This window comes from Leguminivora glycinivorella, chromosome Z (assembly GCF_023078275.1).
Source record: "Leguminivora glycinivorella isolate SPB_JAAS2020 chromosome Z, LegGlyc_1.1, whole genome shotgun sequence".
Taxonomy (NCBI): Eukaryota; Metazoa; Arthropoda; class Insecta; order Lepidoptera; family Tortricidae; genus Leguminivora; species Leguminivora glycinivorella.
In genome coordinates this window covers 7,775,955-7,798,383 of record NC_062998.1, presented here as the reverse complement: position 1 = coordinate 7,798,383, position 22,429 = coordinate 7,775,955, and the positions used below count along the sequence as shown (strand labels likewise).

The 22,429-nt window shown below is 38.9% G+C and overlaps 1 protein-coding gene and 3 long non-coding RNA genes across 4 annotated transcripts in view; 3 read left to right on the top strand and 1 right to left on the bottom strand.

Moving 5' to 3' along the window:
* Positions 1-22,429, top strand: part of LOC125240578 (beta-arrestin-1-like) — a 201,472-nt gene that overhangs the window by 22,735 nt on the left and 156,308 nt on the right. The gene's annotated exons all lie outside the window — the stretch shown is intronic.
* On the top strand, positions 1,927-2,967 carry LOC125240582. The gene is made up of 2 exons (XR_007178640.1): positions 1,927-2,130; positions 2,220-2,967. It is a non-coding gene; the product is annotated as an uncharacterized LOC125240582 (long non-coding RNA).
* On the bottom strand, positions 2,298-3,233 carry LOC125240581. The gene is made up of 2 exons (XR_007178639.1): positions 3,064-3,233; positions 2,298-2,905 (listed from the first exon to the last, which is right to left on the bottom strand). It is a non-coding gene; the product is annotated as an uncharacterized LOC125240581 (long non-coding RNA).
* LOC125240579 lies at positions 8,962-15,840 on the top strand. Its single transcript, XR_007178638.1, has 4 exons — positions 8,962-9,046; positions 9,292-9,493; positions 9,956-10,062; positions 15,553-15,840. It is a non-coding gene; the product is annotated as an uncharacterized LOC125240579 (long non-coding RNA).

Below are 22,429 nucleotides of genomic sequence, written 5' to 3'. Positions count from 1 at the left end.
GAATCTATAAATATTACCCGTATCAAAATAGCATAACATCAGGGCAAATTATAAACACAATAGATGTTTTAAGCTAAGTATATTAGATTTTTCAGATTGTTTTTTTACTGCTCGGTGGGTAGGTATTAGGGTAAGTTACATCAAGGACGAATTTCATTTCGAAACCCCTATACGTTTAGAAAGACCTAATGTTGGATATCCAACGACTCCATCACGAACCACTCAATAGATTCATCCCCAGCATGCAGTTTACTAGTCTCACGCGGCCCGTCCGCGCGGATCGCGACCAATTTATATGATGATGTTGTCGTCCGCGCGGACCCATCCATGCCACTCTAAAGCTAGGAATACACTACGCGGACGTCCGTCTTGAATCGACCGCGGACGGGAATCTGGACAATGACATTACACATAACCGTGCAAACTATCGGTCGACGGACGTGGACGTGACCTTGAGCGCGTGGACGTCTGATCGAAATCTGGCTCGCCGGATGTTTTGTTCCGTGCACACTGATCGGTCGCGGTCGCGGTCGTTTTACGACGGACGTCCGCGTAGTATGTTCCTAGCTTAAATCTAAACCGCTCCCTGAAGTTAACACATAAATCCAGTGCGGATCGCTCCGCGCGGTCGGTCCGCGTGACGTAAAACCAGCCTAATCCGAGGGTGAAGCTAGGAACATACTACGTGGACGTCCGTCGTAAATCGACCGCGGACGGGAATCTGGACAATGAAATTACACATAACCGTGCAAACTATCGGTCGACGGACGTGGACGTGGCCTTGAGCGCATGGACGTCCGATCGAAATCTGGCTCGCTGGATGTTTTGTTCCGGGCACACTGATCGGTCGCGGTCGCGGTCGATTTACGACGGACGTCCGCGTAGTATGTTCCTAGCTTGACGCTGTAGGTACGAGTATAACGACGTTAGTGCGTTTTCACATTATCCGATCCGATATCGGATGTATTGAACCGCTATTCCATTCATTACTGGCGACATCTTGGATTTTTTCCATTAAAATCCTTCCGACATCCGATATTCGGATCGGATAATGTGAAAACGGCCTTACGTGTGCTCCCTGGCAGGCATTAAGTATAGTCGAGCGGTAAACGATGATGTTTTTTATCATTTATCGCGCGACCATACTTGCCTCCCCACCGTAGCGGCGTGTACATCAGTGGGGTTCGGGCCAAGCCACGTACAGACCACATAATATTATATATTATATTGTGGAACTGGTAAAGCTAGGAACATATTATGGGTCTCGACCGCGGACGCGATCTGGATAAAGCTAGGAACATACTACGCGGACGTCCGTCGTAAATCGACCGCGACCGCGACCGATCAGTGTGCACGGAACAAAACATCCAGCGATCCAGGTTTCGATCGGACGTCCATGCGCTCAAGGCCACGTCCACGTCCGTCGACCGATAGTTTGCACGGTGAGGTGTATATTCACTGTCCAGATCCCCGTCCGCGGTCGATTTACGACGGACGTCCGCGTAGTATGTTCCTAGCTTCAGTGTATATTCATGAAGCTAGGAACACACTACGCGGACGTCCGTCGTAAATCGACCGCGACCGCGACCGATCAGTGTGCACGGTCACCAAAACATCCAGCGAGCCAGATTTCGATCGGACGTCCATGCGCTCAAGGCCATGTCCACGTCCGTCGACCGATAGTTTGCACGGTTAAAGCTAGGAACACACTACGCGGACGTCCGTCGTAAATCGACCGCGACCGCGACCGATCAGTGTGCACGGAACAAAACATCCAGCGAGCCAGATTTCGATCGGACGTCCATGCGCTCAAGGCCACGTCCACGTCCGTCGACCGATAGTTTGCACGGCTATGTGTAATTTCATTGTCCAGATTCCCGTCCGCGGTCGATTTACGACGGACGTCCGCGTAGTATGTTCCTAGCTTTAGTGTATATTCATTGTCCAGTCCAGATCCCCGTCCGCGGTCGATTTACGACGGACGTCCGCATAGTATGTTCCTAGATTGAATTGTGCAAACTATCGGTTGTCGGTCGTGCACGTGCGATCGCGGACGTCAGCGCAATATATTCCTAGCTTCATTGTGTGATGGCGTTCCCTTAGGGCCACTTGTACCACCCGCTTGTCAAGGTTAGTGGACTGTCAAATTCCATATAAAATGGTGGGTTAAGGTTAACCTCGGATTTTCGGTGGTGCAAGTGACCCTTACTGTCATTTAGGTTCAGGTTCCCAATAGTCGGCACTCTTATAAGATGGTGAAGTGTAATGTTCAGGCCTGGCTAATCAGAATAACAACAGTGTTTCCAATAGGATTTATTAAGACAACACAGAGCTATACACAAGTTTAGAAAAATAGTCTTTATGTATTAATGTGGTCTAGTAACACTAATGCCATAGGTGAGTGGTATATCTTGTACACTGTCTTTGCTTACACTGAACTGCACTTTCACTATTTGACGCGATGGTAGCGGGTGTACCAAAGACAGTATTATAGTTGAGATTTTATTTGTTGAATTTATTTAGTCTTCACATTAACAACTCTTTCTCTAAGGCCCACATGCCCTCTCCTGTTCTTCGATGGCCCATTGTTGGTTTTTATTTGCATATTATTCTTCCCATAATCACAGGACACGGCAAGGAAGTGAAGAAGTGGCAGCATGGGCACACATTGGGCAGACACAATAACGTCTCTGACAAAGACCACTGCAGGCTAGCATGCACCGGGCCCAGGATTGAGTGGCGTGAAGAACACTGGTAAAGAATGGCCTCATTCGTCATGTCCCTCAGCCACAAGGATACAACAAAGAAGAAGAGAATTATTCTTCTAAAATTTACTTCTGCAGCTCATTAATTTCCATTTTCGACTCTGCTACTTTTTCAACCGGCCGCTTTCATTTTGGTTTACCTATAACAAAGTAATGTTTTAGAATAGTACTGCATAAAAACAATAAAAAAATTGTTCACAAATTTTTCTAAGTCCTTTTGCTATACTCTGACCGTGTATAATAATACATTTATTGAGAAACAAATGTCAGTGTTTATCATATAAAAAAATGCCCTCACCATGATTTGAACCTGAAGCCTTAATTAAGCACAGGGTCACTACACTGCCGAGACATGTCATATTAACAAATAACAACCGCTACATAAAGCAGGGTATTTTCTTGTTCTCAATGAGGCCGGCTGCCTTAAGACCATATTGTCACAGTCTTAACATGCTTCCCTCAAATCCTCAATCATGTGAATCCTGTGAAAAATCCTGTGAATCCACTGCAAAATAAAAGAGGTAGTTTGATTAACAATATTATATTAATTAAACCTGAAGTTTGGCAATATGCGTACAATTCATACTAGAAGAAAGAATATGTTTCATACGTACATAAGGTATTCTTTGGAGGACAAACAGGTGTTTTTTTTTTAGCTTAAGAATAGTGAAAACACCAATTATGTATAATAATATAAATTGTAAATAATGTCAAAGAAAAGATTCTGACATTATTTCAGTGTTGCCAGGTCCAATTTGAATAAAATCAGAAGACACGTCCTAAAAATCAGGAGACATAAATAATTCGTCACTACTTTAAAAAAAACTCATATCTTCGTCTATCAATGAAAAGAAAATTGTAGTAAGTATGTATGGAATGCATATAGACTTACTGCGTTTTAACTTTGAGGAACAGCGTGAGATACGAAATTTTTAAAAGTAGTGATGAATTGGCTCGAAAGTCATAGATTGATAAAGCCTGAGAGCTTGACCAGAAATATAATATGAGAACTATTCTTCATACTAAACTGCAATGTCACCCCATACATCAGAATAAACAGCGCCCTCTTGACAATAATAGTCATATATTTCTGGTCAGGCTTTAGTATTATTATTCGATAACTTTATTTTCACAATTATTTGCAACATTTACATTAATAAAATTATTTAAAGAAAATTATGGCCAAGCAAATACTGTCGTTTAAAAAAGGCGCCTAATTCAAATTTTCTATGGCACAATAAACCTTCGCCCATGTTTCAAATTTGGCGCTTATTTTAGTATTTCGTAGTCAACTAGGAATCCTTATAGTTTCGCCATATTTGTCTGTCTGTGTGTCCATCCGCCCGTCCGTCCTGGACTGGAAACCGCTGAAATTTGCTTTTGCTGAGATGCAAAAATAAAAAGTGGAAAAAATACATAATAATATAATATAATAAGTTTTATTAGGGTTCGGTTGCAATCTGTCATTTTTACCAGTAAAAGATGAGGGTCTAAATAGCCATGAAAAAATAATGCCATGACATGAGGTGGGGTCCGTAGCCGTACCCTTCCATTCGATCTTGAAAGTCATTTTTTTTAGTTTTTCGTAAATAACTCGTAAACGGTGGCCCACAACAAAAAAATATGTTGAACAAAAAATATCTACATAAAATTTCCTACAAGAAAGGTTGTGTACGTTTTTTGGATAGGATCAATATATAAATGGATAATTTAGTAAGAAAGTTTTTTTTAACACTTTCGCTACCAAGAACCCGACTGTCGGGCACACCGCTCGTAGAAGCGTAGCCGATTACATGGGTTTCCCCGTATGTAGCGAAAATGTCGTAGCGCCGCGTAGAGCCCGGTTTCGAAAGTGTTTCGATTACATGCTCCGTTTTTCGTCAATACCTCGTAAACGGTGGCCCACAGCAAAAAAATATGTTAAACAGATAATATCTACATAAAATTTCCTATAAGAAATGTTATATAGGTTTTTACGCTAGGATAATTTTTTTAGTTGGAAAGTATTTTTAAATAGATTACATGGGCCGTTTTTTGTTGATAACTCAAAAACGGTGGCTCACAGCCAAAAATAATGTTACACAGAATTAATCTACATAATATTAAAAAAGTTTATGTAGATTAATTCTGTATAACATTATTCTTGGCAGTGAGGACCCTGGGAAATTTTTGACGCCGCCATTTTTTTTTTTTAAATGGCCGACTTTTCGTAGAGTGCTCAAATTTTGGTCGTTGAATCTCTAAGCGGCCTTGATTCGAATGAAATTAAAAAAAAATTAAAAATGCTACGAGTGTGAGAAAATTGGCCACTTTTATTTTGTATGGCAACTTTTAAACCGTAAGAGATAGCCGGGGGGTGCTCGACCAAATGTCATACAGGTCTCGGAGTAGAAAAAAGTTGCATTAAAAAAAATCAAAATGGCCGACCTTTTTTTTTAATAATTTCAAAATGGTCCTAGTGCGCTGAGATTTGGCACACGGGTGGAAGGTTGCCTCAAAATTTATATTCAAAAAGAAAATCTTGAAAAATTCAAAATGGCGGCCTTTGAGGGCCAATTGAAATTTGTATGGAGGTTTTTCTTTTAATTACCACAGCTCCGTAACGGTACAAAGAAGTGAAAAGTGCTCAAACAAATGTTATACAGTCACCTCAGGTCCACTAAATAGCATTTTTAAAAAATCAAAATGGCTGACTTTTTTTTTTTTGAAAAATTTCAAAATGGTCCGAGCGCACTGAAATTTGGCAGACGCGTGTACAGTCGCCCAAAGATTAGTATACAAAAACAAAATTTTGAAAAATTCAAAATGGCGGCCTTTGAAGACCGATTGAAATTTGTATGGAGGTTTTTTTTAATCCCCATAGCTCCGTAACGGTAGGAAAAAGGTTAAAAGTACTTAAACTAATGTTGTATGTAGTTATCTGAGGTCCATCGAATAGCATTTAAAAAATTTCAAAATGGCCGACTTTGAATTGTTATTTTTTTTTCTTCGGTCCGAGCGCGCTAAAATTTTTCACGTGGTAAGAACGGGGTCCAAAAATAGGAATGAGAAAAAATTTTTTTGGAAAAATCAAATGCCCTCGGGCCCCGCGCACCTTTAAAAAACTAGTCCATTTATATATTGATCGTATCGAAAAAACGTACATAACCTTTCTTGTAGGAAATTTTATATAGATATTTTCTGTTTAACATATTTTTTTGCTATGGGCCACCGTTTACGAGTTATTTACGAAAAACTAAAAAATTGACTTTCAAGATCGAATGGCAGGGTACGTCATGGCACCCACCCACCCACCTCATGTCATGGCATTATTTTTTCATGGCTATTTAGACCCTCATGTTTTACTGGTAAAAATGACAGATTGCCTCAAGAACCTTCTTTGGATTTTTTTTTACCACTTTGCACGGTTCTGGCACGGTGAAGAACCCGGCCAAATTATCTGGCATGAACACTATGCGACTTCTGAGGAACTCTACTTTCACTTTTTAATAATTCCAGGTTGCCTCAAACACCTTTTTTGGGCCCAAAAATTAAATCTTTAAAAATTCATAGCTCGATAAAGCCCCACTCCCCAGCTGCCAGACTTGCAGACCTGATGTGGGTTATGATTAGAGAAGCATCTGAGCACCTTTCCAGGTTGCCTCAAGGACCTGCTCAAAAATCCTGCCAGCTCTTGGACCAAAACGCAAACTGTGGGATGTTTTATCTTTATTTATTGATTAGCTATACTTTAGTTAGACATTGTTAAACAGACCCTAAATATTTTTAACGTCGTCAAAAGATTTTAACAGTGTATTTCTGACCACTTTTAGAGACTATATTGTCATGTACCTACTTATACTTTTTTGGACATCGCCTAGCTTCAGAGTTACTATCAATTGAAAAAAATCTAATTGTTACTCAGTAAAAAAGATCTTTTAAGGGAGTTGATGCCACTATGGAGATTAGTTTCACTGAAGTTTCACTATCCTCATTGATAAATGTCAAAAAGTGAAAAGTAAAATCTTTCAAGAATTATGTTTTTAGAAAAAAAAAGTTAAAACTCGTTTCAAGAATCATGTTTTTAGAAAAAAAAAGTTAAAACTCGTTTCATGAAAAACATTTACTTTTTACATGGAAATACATTCAGAAACTAAATTCATGTAATATTTTTTGTTTGATTTACACAAAAAAGGGATGGTTAAATATATTTCGGCCTATTCACTCCCACAGTGTATAAAAGAGATTTAGGATATACTCTGTCTCAGTTACCTTACCATCCTACTCAAAAAGCTAAAACATTGGGGGATTCGGTGTTCGGTGGGTTGTATTGGATTGGCTTGCTAGCTTACTGGGCGCACACAAATGGGATCACCGATCCTAAAAACCGACCAAGAGCGTGTCGGGTCGGGTCACGCTCAGTATTGGGTTCCGTAGTTTCCCGTATTTTTTTTTTCAAAACCTGTTCTACCTATCAAGTTCAAAATAATTTTACTAGGAAGAGTTTATAAAGTTCTACTTTTGTGATTTTTTTTTCATATTTTTTTAAGTTGTGGCTCAAAAGTTAGAGGGGGCGGGGGCACATTTATTTTTTATTTTTTGAGCCATTACTTCCGAAAATATTAACAATATCAAAAAAAATATATTTTTGTAAACCCCTATTAATTTTTAAATACCTATCGAACAATATACTTATCACACGTTAGGATTGAAATGAAAAAAATAATCACTCCCCAGTTTACATGTAGGGGGTATTCTAATATATATTATATTTTTTTCACTTTTAATTTTACCACATTGTCGGCGTGATTGATATACATATTGGTACCACATTTCAGATCTCTAGTGATAACGTCTCACTGAGATTATCCGCGGGTGGGCGGACGGACGGACAGACATGGCGAAATTATAAGGGTTCCTAGTTGACTACAGAACCCTAAAAATTTTGTGATTACAAATGTTAATCACACTCGCAGTTAGCCAAGATACAGGCTCAGCCGAGTTTGGTCACTGGCGGATATAAATAAATAAATATTATATAGGACATTCTCTCTGTTTTGTCTCATTTGTTTTTGTTAATAAACATTTTCAGTACAGATCGTCTTTTTTAGGGTTCCGTAGCCAAAATGGCAAAAACGGAACCCTTATAGTTTCGTCATGTCCGTCTGTCCGTCTGTCCGTCTGTCCGTCTGTCCGTCTGTCACAGCCGATTTACTCGGAAACTATAAGTACTACAGTGATGAAATTTGATGGGAATATGTGTTGTATGAACCGCTACAAAATTATGACACTAAATAGTAAAAAAAAGAATTGGGGGTGGGGCCCCCCATACATGTAACTGAGGGATGAAAATTTTTTTTTCGATGTACATACCCGTGTGGGGTATCAATGGAAAGGTCTTTTAAAATGATATAAAGTTTTCTAAAAAACATTTTTCTTAAAGTGAACGGTTTTTGAGATATCAGCTCTCAAAGTCGTAAAAAGTATGTCCCCCCCCTCTATTTTTATAACTACGGGGTATAAAATTCTAAAAAAAATAGAGGTGATGCATGCTAATTAACTCTTTCAACGATTTTTGGTTTGATCAAAGTATCTCTTATAGTTTTTTTACGCACTGCGAGAAGCGAATTATATTATGCTGGGTCGAAACTTCGAAGCACGATTTTGTACTGAAAAACGTCATAAGTATAGTATATTCAAACTTGCATTATCATTTAATACATTATAATTATTTTATTTGAGATGCTGTTATACTTTTATTCCGTGTTGAAAATAAATCACAATAAATATTAAAAGATAAACATTAAAACATACAAAATAATATTTGTCAGTTATTTCTAAATCCTTCATTGATCATTTCACGTAAATTAATATTTTCTTCTTTGAATACCTACACTTATAAATTATATGCCAGAGACTAATTACTAAGGGGGTTTCTTATTAAATACAACTTATATGTATATACCCGTCCTAGCGAAATCACGATATGCATTTTCGCCACTGACGGTGACGGAACTAAATAATATTATTATGAAAGTTACGGGCTCTGAATATTATAAATATAATTTTCCCTCTGTTTCTGAGAACGGTTTTAGAGTTGGCAACCCCGGACCGCGACGCGCCGCGAGCGACTGAAGGACTTGTATCCATGGTCAGGAAATAAATTAAAAAAAAGCCGCGACGCCTGGAGCGTGACGGCGGACGCCAATGCAATGCCGCCATCTTCTATCGTGTCGTGCGAGCCTGTGTGAACTTGAAAATAAATCCGCTAGCTGAAGCTAGCTGACCGGATCGGAAAAATGGTGAGATTTGCTATTTAATTACCCATTTACAGCCTATGTGGCAGTTAACTATTCGATAGCTTATTGAGTTTATTGTGGTAGCGTTCCCACTTAAGCGTTGCGTGTCTCGGGGCGCGCACTGAGGCGGCGTGAATCCCCAAGATATCATATTACAGAAAAAAGGCTCGCCACCGGACGACCGACATGGCGCATTACGCGATTTATTTTAAACATTCTAATTCAATATAATTTTTCACTGTCTTCAGGTTCAGGGTTCTTTTTGTTGCCCCATGCCCCATCATCTGCCGCCATCCTGGACAAGTCGGCGATCAACAACAGGACAGGACCCGGCCTGCGAGCAATGGCCAGTGAAGTCTATCCCAGTGCCACGTCATCAAGTCATCACGCATTCGTCGTCGGACTCGTCGGGTGCAAATGACGCGGCGGATCTTTCTCAAGCTTAGAAAGGTAGTTGCGCATTTATACGTCTATTTTGATTCCCTTTTCGACTGTCAAATTCCATATGAAATGGTGGGTTAGCCTCGGGTTAACCCTCCATTTTCGGTGGTGCAAGTGACCCTTAGGTATGTAGTCAGTTGTGATTGCTTGATATTACAACTTGACAATAAAAAGCCGTCGAGAGTACAATATTTGTATCTTGTCTACAACATTTATATTTGTATTTTATTGTGTACCAAGTATAAAAACGTCATGTAAATAGTCCAACATGACCCTTTGATAGTCCGAGCTCAGCTTAATTAACCTAAGAGATGTGTAGCGTTTGCGTAGCATTTGATATTTGGGTGCATTTAATTGCAAATTATTTGTGTGTGTTCATAAATATTCCTGGGTTTTCTCATTAACTGTTTCTGCACCTCCCTCCCTGTTATTTGCACTTGCTTTATATAGCCCACGTACCGGACATTTCAGATGGTTGTGGCCCAGCGCCCCGCTACTTCGTGCCAGGCCATTCTCCAACTGCAGATCCATGTGTCAACGCGACAGTGCACTCACCTTGTTTGGCCCGATGGAATTTGGTTAGCTTGCACATTTTACCCTTCTCTTCATTTATTTATTTCTGTATTTTTATTCAGTAATACAAAATGTCGGACAATGACAGTAGTGATAACGAGAGCAAGGAGATTGACGAAGCAAAACTTAAATAGAAATTGCCTTTAAAAATAATCTGCCATATTTTTAAACCCAATTTCTATTTAAGAAGTCTCATTGAAATTTATAATGACCATATGAGTTGACCTTGATGTCAGTCGACACGTTTTCATTTAATTTCCATATCAGCAAATCATTCAAATTCGTTTTGAGAGTTTTTAAAAAGAAGCTGATTTGACTAGAAGGAAAGTAGCCTATAATAAGAATGTATTGATAAATAATCATCTCAATCTCACATCATTTTTAAGGTGCTGTAGTCAACTAGGAACCCTTATAGTTTCGCCATGTCTGTCTGTCCGTCCGTCCGTCCGCGGATAATCTCAGTAACCGTTAGCACTAGAAAGCTGAAATTTGGTACCAATATGTATATCAATTACGCCGACAAAGTGGTAAAATAAAAAGTGGAAAAAAAGTGTTTTGTTAGGGTACATGTAAAAGTGGGGACAGATTTTTTTTTCATTCCAACCCCAACGTGTGATATATTGTTGGATAAGTATTTAAAAATCAATACGGGCTTACTAAAATCGTTTTTTGATAATATTAATATTTTCGGAAATAATCGCTCCTACAGGAAAAAAAAGACTCTCTAACTCTAACTTTTGAACCATATGTTTAAAAAAAAAAACCGGCCAAGAGCGTGTCGGGCCACGCTCAGTGTAGGGTTCCGTAGTTTTTCGTATTTTTCTCAAAAACTTCTGAACCTATCAACTTAAAAAAATATGAAAAAAAAATAACAAAAGTAGAACTTTATAAAGACTATATAGGGGGTGCCCTAATAAAGCATTTTTTTCCATTTTTTATTTTTGCACTTTGTTGGCGTGATTGATATACATATTGGTACCAAATTTCAGCTTTCTAGTGCTTACGGTTACTGAGATTATCCGCGGACGGACGGACGGACGGACAGACAGACATGGCGAAACTATAAGGGTTCCTAGTTGACTACGGAACCCTAAAAACTGGCCAAGAGCGTGTCGGGCCACGCTCAGTGTAGGGTTCCGTAGTTTTCCGTATTTTTCTCAAAAACTACTGAACCTATCAAGTTCAAAATTTCATGTTTTTTAACCATATGGTTCAAAAGTTAGAGGGGGGGGAAGCACTTTTTTTTCCTTCAGGAGCGATTATTTCCGAAAATATCAATATTATCAAAAAACGATCTTAGTAAACCCTTACTAATTTTTAAATACCTATCCAACAATACACCGTGTTTCACTTAACACTAAAAACCTGAAAACAGTTTGTTCAGAATCGAGAGTAGAATCGATTGAGCTATATCTTGATGGGGGTAATATTTTTATTTAAATTAGTATTATTAATTATTTTTTACGTGCCCATTCTATTGTACTCGTAATACAACATTGTGTATATCGCATTGCTAAGAGGTTGTTTACCTTTTTTCAGTATTTAGGGGTATTAATACTGGCTGGTTACTTGGACGATTTTTTTTCCGCTACTAGTTTGACGTTGTTTGTCAGTTTAATCTTAATGTTTATCCTAAGTCATAACAAATTGAACTCGTACCTAATTACAACCTTGTCATTTTGAATATTGAGTTTATTTGCTTACTGCGATTACCTGTCCAATTTGAAGTTTACTGTGACAAAGCTTTAAAGTGTTTTACAGTGACATCTTAGCTGTCTATTGGTAAACCTTATGTCGTTGCAGTAACGTACACAAATAAATAGTGTTATGGTTTATGATGGTAGTTAGCAATTACTTTATTGAGTGTAGAGCTAAAAGTCAAGTAGAGCTGTACAGAAAATTAAAAATTCAATAAAAAAAAAGTAACGATCAGATTAAAAGATGAATACTCTAGATGAGTTTAAAAAATAAAAATCAGTTGGGGTGTCTGAGGTTTTGAGTGATACCGGAAACACCGTGTATATCACACGTTGGGGTTGGTTTGAAAAAAAAATATCAGCCCCCACTTTACATGTAGGGGGGTTACCCTAAAAAAACATTTTTTTCCATTTTTTATTCTTGCACTTTGTCGGCGTGATTGATATACATATTGGTACCAAATTTCAGCTTTCTAGTGCTAACGGTTACTGAGATTATCCGCGGACGGACGGACAGACAGACATGGCGAAACTACGACTACGGAACCCTAATATAAAAAAAAAATACTAAAGTAGATCTTTATAAAGACTTTCTAGGAAAATTTGTTTTGAACTTGATAGGTTCAGTAGTTTTTGAGAAAAATACGGAAAACTACGGCCGGAAAGCGTGGCCCGACACGCTGTTGGCCGGTTTTTTTTAAACTTTACTCTTAATAACAAATCTCGTAAGTCAATTAAATTTATTGTAGACCATGTTTCAACAAATTTGAGAGTCTTGAAATACGCTTAGGGAGCGCACTGACATGTGGGTCACTCTTATAATATATATAGTTGTCCAAAAACTGGACAGTGTAACTAACTAGCATTAAGTGGGAAGTCTACTTTCCTTTTAGTCAATTCAGCGTGTGCTATTCTGCGGCGCGGCGGCGATGCCTTCATAATGAACTTCAACTAACTATGGTAAAATGATGTACGTAATTACGTATAACGTACAATATGTACGTATGATGTTTATGACTGCACCTATAGGGGGAAACGAAATAATGGGCTTTGATTGTATCGGTACTCATAGATAGAATCTACATTATCTACTTTTTTCTTATGGAAATTGACGTACAAATGCCTTTTATTATGTACGTATTGAAAAAATCATTACAACTTAGTAAATTTATGTACTTTCAGTAATTCCGCATTCCACCTGAACCTTATGAGCAGGGAGCGTACTTTTCGTGCCGATTACATCAATTTGACGTCACGCTCCATATAGGATGATCACAAATTGTATCATTGTTAATTATTAATCATTAGTCATCAATATCATTTTAAGTTATGAATTTATTTGCATGGTAATGAATGCAAGAAGGATGGTGTGCTTTACGTTAGAGAGAAATTCTCTTTTCTACGTATTTATTGTAATGTGTTGTTAACAATACTATTTAAATTTATTTATAAAAACAAATCAAATAATTTTATTCACGTTTCACATTTCAAGTAGGTATTATTTATGCCACATGTAAATGGACTACTGTATTTGAAGTAATTTGTATATGATTAAAATAATTGACGACTAATGATTAATAATTTACAATAAAACTATTTGGGATCACCCAATTTGGAGCGTGATGTCAGATTAATGTCATCGGCATGAAAAGTACGCTCCCTGCTTATGAGCTATTATGTCAGGAGGTGTACAGGTAAGTGAGACGGAGATATGTCCCTTCCACGCTCAAAGCCCATTATTTCGTTGCCCCCTATACTGGCCTCCTAAAGCCGAAAAGCGCTATCTCAAACGGAAATCCACAGCTAACTTATAAAGTACTAGCTTTTGCCCGCTGCTTCGCTCGCGTTAGAAAGAGACAGAAAGTAGCCTATGTCACTCTCCATCCCTTCAACTATATCCACTTAAAAAATCAATCACCACGTCAAATCGTCAACTCGTTCACGTCAATTCGTTCGAATTCGTTGCTCCGTTTTGCCGTGAAAGACGGACAAACAAACAGACACACACACTTTCCCATTTATAATATTAGTATGGATCTATAACTGACAGTTCCATTTCCAAAATCATTTGGTTTTGAGATAGCGCCACTCGGCTTAGCGGGGCAGTATAGGTACAGTCATAAACATAATATGTACATTTAGTTGCATTTCATTATTAGGCTTGGGACTTTTGGATGCTCGCTATGGTTCTGGCATCCGCAGAGTCGCCATTAGGCTTGTGCCGTTTCGTTCGTTGATCGGAGCGCTCCGATCTCGTTCAGTCGCCCCCACGAACTAGTTCGCTCTTTTAGGTCTTTTGCTCATTTAGTTCAGCCAGACCAGCGACCGTTGCGGTCGGAAAGATCAGAACGAATGGGACCGAGTAGTGTCAAAATGATACGAATAGTCTACAGATAGTAACATTCCGGGCCGAAAGGTTGTAAGTAACCGAAGTTTAATATGAAAACTTGACTTTTTTAGGGTTCCGTAGCCAAAATGGCAAAAACGGAACCCTTATAGTTTCGTCATGTCCGTCTGTCCGTCTGTCCGTCTGTCCGTCTGTCACAGCCGATTTACTCGGAAACTATAAGTACTACAGTGATGAAATTTGATGGGAATATGTGTTGTATGAACCGCTACAAAATTATGACACTAAATAGTAAAAAAAAAGAATTGGGGGTGGGGCCCCCATACATGTAACTGAGGGATGAAAATTTTTTTTTCGATGTACATACCCGTGTGGGGTATCAATGGAAAGGTCTTTTAAAATGATATAAAGTTTTCTAAAAAACATTTTTCTTAAAGTGAACGGTTTTTGAGATATCAGCTCTCAAAGTCGTAAAAAGTATGTCCCCCCCCCTCTATTTTTATAACTACGGGGTATAAAATTCTAAAAAAAATAGAGGTGATGCATGCTAATTAACTCTTTCAACGATTTTTGGTTTGATCAAAGTATCTCTTATAGTTTTTGAGATAGGTTGATTTAACTGTAATTTTGGCAGGTGTATAAATTGACATAATAAGTTTATTATATTTGCTGCTACGGAACCCTTTGTGCGCGAGCCCGACTCGCACTTGGCCGGTTTTTTGTTGCTCTGCTCTCACTCTCGGTCGGCGCAGTCAGACATTCGTTCTCGATCCAAACCGCTCGTGTTCGCCGATCCTGTACTGAACTAAATGAGCAAAGACCGATTCTCAGAGCACGGAAAGATTCAGTTCATTTCGGTCATTCGCCTCCGCAGAGTAGCACACAAATCAGCTTCTTTTTAAGTTTGCTAATTATGGAAATAGTAGGAATTCGTGTTTAGTGACGTCACGGTCAACTCTTTTAGCATGGTGCATTGGGGTAATTTCGAAGCACAGAAATGCTCGGGTAATTTCGAAAGGGGAATATTGATATGATGATGGAAATAATGGTGATTTTTCTGTGACTTTCGAAATTACCCTAATGCACGCTATCAGACATATTCAATCGAAATTTGATTTAAAAATAACTTTTGCGAATGTGTTTCTTATAATTATCTAATGCTTCATTTGTAATTTTGTATGGTATAAAATATTTTAAGTACAGGAAAATTCCATGTACAAAACCACAATTGCAAAGTCTCCTCTTGAAGACTTATCAGTTTCTAAGAAATCGTGCAGACGTATTGGAGACTGTGCAGGATGCGAGCTCCAAAAGCGCTCAGGCAAATAATAATAATAATCAATAAAGTTAAATCATACAAAATATCATAAATCCTTCATCTCATCAGCGGCAAACTCATGTTTCACGTGTACAATCAGAATTATAGATTTAATGAATTTAATTTTTTGCAGGTATGTCACCTGAGGCGAGGAGTAGGTGCGTGTGCGAACGGCCTTAGTGACGCATCTTCAGCGCGACGGGTGTATTCTCAAATATGAGAAGGAGCTCGGGTCCTGCGGGCTCTTAACCGTCGTAGTATTCACGCAGTGTTTTAAAATAGTGTTTGTGTGTATTATGATAACATATGTTCAATTCAAATGTCTAACACTACATAAGTATACATATCATTTTTCATTAGTATGGTGCTGTTTTTGCGGTCTGAAGAAAAAACTTCAAATAAAATAATTATGTTGTCTGTATATCCATGTTTTTGTTTTACAATCAATGATTTTTGTGTGAGGTAGTTTTTAAGTTTGACTTTTTCGTTTCTAGTTATTTTGATCATACATAATCATTAAAATTATGCTGGGAAGTATCTGTAAAAGCTGCGCACGGATCCGAACCTGTCGAGCATACTCGCGCGCGAGCCTTTGGCTGTCGGCTTTTGGAGAGAATCTAGCTTGTTTCAATCGAATCGCGATCGAATCAAGCGAGATCTCTTTGAACCGGCAGCTGGCAGCCGCACGAGGCTCGCTCAGGCTCACGCAGATTGCAGAGCACCTTGCGTGCAGTTATATTTGCGACGTCCTACCAACCACAAAAATCACGTTCCCTGAAATATCCCTATGAAATATTGTGTGAACGGTTCACGAGTGACTTGCACAAAACGTGCATCTAGTAAATTGCAGCAATATTATTATTTCACTAAACGAATAAACTGCCAGTGATTCGTTGACACAACATACCAAATATAACCATAGCAGAAGTTTCAAATGAAACATTACGAGAGCTACTTTTAGGTACATTACAAGTGTAACTTGCAAGGAACTTCACAAGAGTTATTAAAGCAATGTTACATTAGTAAATTATTAAAAGGTATCTGTGAAAAGTTAATACAATATAAAACTTTAAACTTATTGGTGTATTGTAAATGTAACATTGCCGTAATGAATAGCGTGTAAGTTACGTACAAGTTGCATAATGTGCTATTGTTGCAATGTACAAAAATGAAACTTGCAAGGAACTTCACAATAGTTATTTAAAGCAATGTTACATTTGTAACTTATTAAAAGGTATCTGTGAAAAGTTAATACAATATAAAACTTCAAACTTATTGGTGTATTGTAAATGTAACATTGCCGTAATGAATAGCGTGTAAGTTACGTACAAGTTTCATATTGTGCTATTGTTGCAATGTAGAAAAATGAACTTATTAAAAGTTTTCGTCATAACTTTCCAGTAAGTTTATATTTCAATGTATCAGCAACATTGCTATTCAAAGTTATAGAAAGTTGTAAAAATCCGATCTGGGAAACTTACAGGGTTTATCTACAGCGCGGCCGAATTCGTTTAACATCAATATACCTCAAACGTTGCTCAAACGTTGCAAGCTTGCAATTGTAAGTTTCAAGCTCCCAGATGTAGCATTGAGCAATGTTACCGCAAGTTCTGCTTGCTTAACGGGAGAATCAAAATTCCCTAGCAAAAATTTTGTATGGTGGGCGCCACGAGGCTAGGGAAGTTTAAATCGATGTTACGCATCGATCTACTGAGGGGGCGGTACCTCCAGCAGTTGTAGTTATAAAGTTATATGCATACCTAGCTCACGCACACAGACGCGTCCACTGGCGCCGCGCCGGTGTCCGCGTGCGCTCTCTGCAATATCTCTGCAAATTCTATGCACAGCGCAGAATATGCAGAAACCACATGGTGGTCTGTGGCAGAAACTCAATAGACATTTTTAGGGTTTTTAAAATAAGTACGTGAAGTAACATGGTAAATTAAACATTATCATTAGATACTTATTTGCGGAGGTGTAAACAATTTCCTTCGTTTTGCCATATATCAATAATTACCTATCTATATTAAATTCATTAATCCGTATACATTACATTTTTACAATTAAGTGTATGAATTAATTATACTTTTTATCGTACGGTCAGCTACATAAATATCTATACACCTGTATTCATTCAATTTTGAACCTTCTTCTTCAGTAATAAGTTTCGATATGTAAAGAAATTGAAGGACGATACACAGGCGGGCGGAGACACCGCGCGCCGCTGCGGGCGGGGAGGGAGGGAGGAGGAGTGTCGATGGACGATGTCACGCGGGATTCGCCGCGCGAACTCATCATTCGCGCGGTCGGCTCCCTTCGCTGCCTGCACACGTTCGCTGCTCTCGTACGATTTGATATTATACAGGGTGCCCGGTAATTAATGGACAACCTTTTAACCACCAAGAGGGCACCTTATACTGGTCCAGAAAATCTATGGGATATGGGTTAAATTGTGGTGTAGGCGAGAGGCTGGCAACCTGTCACTGCAATGCCATAGTTTCGTTTACTTTTAACCCCTTATTTGCCAAGAGTGGCACCTATACTGGTCCAGAAAATCGACTTTAAGGTTTAGTAAAAGTCGCCTGGTTTTCTAGATTTTCATAATTTTTAAAATTTGAATACCTGCTACCTAAAATTTTAAAAAGTGTGTAAATCTCGAAAACCAGGCGACTTTTACTAAACCTTAATGTCGATTTTCTGTAAGGTGCCCTCTTGGTGGTTAAAAGGTTGTCCATTAAATACCGGGCAGGTGCACCCGGTATACTTGTCAAGCAATTTCTGTCGTAAGAAAGCGCGACTCATTCGCGCAGTCGGCTCACGTCTCTCGTTGTCGTACAATCTGACATTATTCAGCTACCTTTTATCGCTTGGCTTTAGTTCGCATATTCAAGAGTACCTATAGGCATAGCTGGGCATTAACTCGTTAATCCGTTAATCGTTAATTAACGAAGTTAACATTTCGATTAACGGATTAACTTTTAAGTTAACTTTAAAAAATGTTAACGGATTCGTTAACTTCCGTTAAATTTCATAGAGTCCGTTAATTGTTAATCCAGCACCCCAAGCGGCTCGCTGCGCCGCGAAAACCACGTTCTTACTGCTACTGTAAAAGCTCATAGTACGGCAAAACCTAGGTTTTATCGGTAAAAGCTGATCCGTCAGTTATAAAACAGTCTAAAGACCAATTGGCGACTTTGGATCACTTATTCGAGATCTTCTAAATTTTATTAGGCGTGCTAGATCGATCACTAACCTGGGAATAGAGTGCAATCATCAGGCATGACAGACAAATCGCGCAACTCTACCAAGTTATCGTGGCCCACAACATCGAGTTGTCATCTCAAATCTCAATCTGAAGAACCAACGCACCACGATCGCGACCACATGAATGACCCAATAATTACCAATCCGAAGTAAAACCTAGGATTTAGCCAACCAACGGCGGTAAAAGCCCGAAGATACCGTAATTATTACATTTCGGTTTTTTACCAATTGGCGTCACATGTTTTAATGGTTTTTGGTGGATACTTAGTAAATATAAATACATGATACCTACAGTGGAGTCCTATTTTTATGACGTGTTAACGGATTATCGATTAACTTTAACTTCCGTTAAATCTACCGAAATGTATCGCTTTAACGATTAACGAAGTTAACTTTTTAAGTAACGGATTAACGATTATCGAAGTTAACTATTTGATTAACGGTGCCCAGCTATGCCTATAGGTACTACAAGGTCCAAGGCAAAATACAACAATAGATAATGTATTTACTAAATAATATTTATTTAGTAATTTCCCGCTAGAAACTTGCGTTATACTATTCTGTATACTTTTTCAGTAGGCCTAGCACATGATGGCCGCGGGAGTATGTCGCCGCGAGATAGATGACACGTCTTTGTCTAATTGTATTAATGACAATATCTGGGCGACCGAGCTTCGCTCGGTTCTATTTTAATATATCACGTCTTTAGATAAAAAAAAACTCTTATAAATACAAAAACAAAAAAAAAGACAAAAAACAAAAACTTAATTTCTGACCGGGATTCGAAACCCTGACACCTACGATCTATCTGCGTACATTAGACCGACCTCGTGCGACTGAGCTAAGCGGAATCGATGCGCGCGCGGCGAAATTAAGGACCATATTTTACGTTTACAAATGCGAAAGAAAAACTCATGAAAACTTGAAAATTCGCGTTTTCCGGGATCTAAGGCTACGCTAGATCGATTTTTCACCCCCGAAAACCCCCACAAAACAAATTTCAGCGAAATCGTTAGAGCGGTTTCCAAGATCGTCGGTATATATAAATAAATAAATAAATAAATATACAAGAATTGCTCGTTTAATAGTATAAGATAAGGACAGGTAGTCTATCTCGCGGCGACATACTCTCGCGGCCATCATGTGCTAGGCCTGCAGCTACCATAACCAAATTTGGATTAGATTAAAAAAACCTTTAAGTAAAACTTAGAACCTTTCAGATTGTTTTACTCACCCTTTCTGATGTTTACCATACTTACTTACCCCGTTATTCATAAACGTACACTAAAGTTATCAAGCCGATAAATTTCGTTTGTCCCTTCCGACGTATTGGTGTGATAGAAAGGGACAAACGAACTTTATCGGCTGGATACTTTAGTGTACGTTTATGAATAAGGGTGTTAAAATTTATAGCTACGAAATTTTACATAAAACACCTACTTTAAAATAAAATAAAAAATGTTGAATTTGGTTAACATTATAAAAGACCAGCCTCACGCAAGCTGTGCTAATTAGTTCGCTAATTCGTCGAGAGGTGGCGCTAAACACAATTATGCTCATTAGAGAACCTATACTTCTAGCCTAGCCCAGTCTTTAGAATTATGTGAGTAACGTAAAAGTTTTGTAGGTACGGAACCCTCGGTGGGCGAGTCCGACTCGCACTTGGCCGGTTTTTTCCTTTAATATAAAAATGTTTAGAATCGTTAGCAGACGTTTCTGCTTAATAAAAATTAAAACGGCTACTGTTATTAAGATCAGAATAAACTAACTAGTTAAACTAAATATTTCACAACTTTTCTCCTATCCTAACTTATGCCGATCGAGGCAACTCTAAAGACAAATAAATAGTAGACTGCAAAGAGGATCGAGTATTATAGAGAGTTACTGTCAAAGTAAAATGTGTAATCACAGTGCATAGACTGCCATCTCACGACACAGGCTTAAAACTTTTGAACCTCAGTTTTGACAATTTGGCCCATATTGTTAGCTTGATATATTGTGTTAAAATGTCAAATATTAATATTAACGCCATCTAGCCGAGCGTTTCCCAAAGGTGTAACGCGATCTAGGCCACCGTACCTTTTTCTCTACGTTTACGTTTACGTACGTTTTTTAGGGTTCCGTATTTTTCTCAGACTTTATCCGTCTATACGGAGTTACGTATCGTCACTACTTTAAAAAAAACTTGTATCTTCGTCTGTCAATGAAAAGAAAATTGTAGTAAGTATGTATGGAATGCATATAGACTTATTGCGTTTTAACTTTGAGGAGCAGCGTGAGATACGAGATTTTTTCAAAGTAGTGTCGATATGTTTTTGGTAGACTGTTATTAAATCATTCGACCATACGAGTACTAACAACTAGCGCTGGTAGCCTAGCGGTAAGTACGTGCGACTTTCGTTCCGGAAGTCGCGGGTTCGAACCCCGGCTCACACCAATGAGTTCCTCGGAATTTTTTGTGCGAAATATCATTTGATATTTCCCAGTCGCTTTTCGGTGAAGGAAACCATCGTGAGGAAACCGGACTAATTCCAATAAGGTCTAGTTTACCCTTCGGGTTGGAAGGTCAGATGGCAGTCGCTTTCGTAAAAAACCTACGCCAAATCTTGGGATTAGTTTTCAAAGCGGACCCCAGGCTCCCATGAACCGTGGTAAAAGTCTCAGCTCAGTCTCGTCTGCTCGGTTGCTGCCTATTTCATAAAAAAAGCAGTCAAAGTGACAATCGTTGATGCTACCGATCAAAACGCCGCAGTCTCGCTTTGTCGCGCCACTACAGAAGAGCTATAGGAAGTGCTAGCTTCGATACGCTTACGAAATGTAAGTTAAGTATTATTTATTTATTAAAAAAATAAAATTTTGAAAAAACCCCCGACTGCGACATAGTAGACCGATTTTCATGAAACATGGCTAAGAACACTCCCGACTAACTCAGCTTTCTGACAAAAAAACTAAATCTAAATCATCCGTTCGGGAGCTACGATGCCACAGACAGACACACACACACATACAGACAAACAGACAGACGTACACAGACAGACAGACAGACACGTCAAACTTATAACACCCCGTCGTTTTTGCGTCGGGGGTTAAAAAGGAGCATTAACAAATATTTTACCTACTGTAGAAAATTTCACTGTCCAGCTGTCATTAAATAAACCCATGAGGTATGCACTCTATACAGGCCCTATAGTCGAATGGCAATTTTGCGACGCGAAACGAAAACGAAACGCCGCGAAAGGTAGTCTGGCTCTGTCGCTCCAATGCGCAAGAGAGGTAGAAGATAGATATCTACGAGCGTTTGTGCATAATTTGTCTACGCACGCAGAGCGGCACAGTTGAACGTGTTTAAACAAGCTATGATCAAATCGCCAGAAAACGAAAATAAGACGTATAAGTTTATGTAGAAAATGCATTACTTACTTACTTACTTACTGCGATGGCTCAGCGACCCGAAGTGGATCTTGGCCTCCGACACTATATTCCTCCATTCGCTCCTATCCTGTGCGATCTGATGCCACTCAGTCACTTGAAGGTCACACAGGTCATTCTGGACCTCATCGATCCATCGGTACCTGGGCCTTCCGACCGGCCGTTTTTCAGTAGATCGCCACAAGTGAGCTCTTATGGCCGCACGATCCTCTCCCATCCTTTCCACATGGCCGAGCCATCGCAAACGAGCAGCCTTGCTCTCACCGATGACGTTGGGCTCGCCCACTAGCTCTTCTACCTCCAAGTTCTTCCTGACT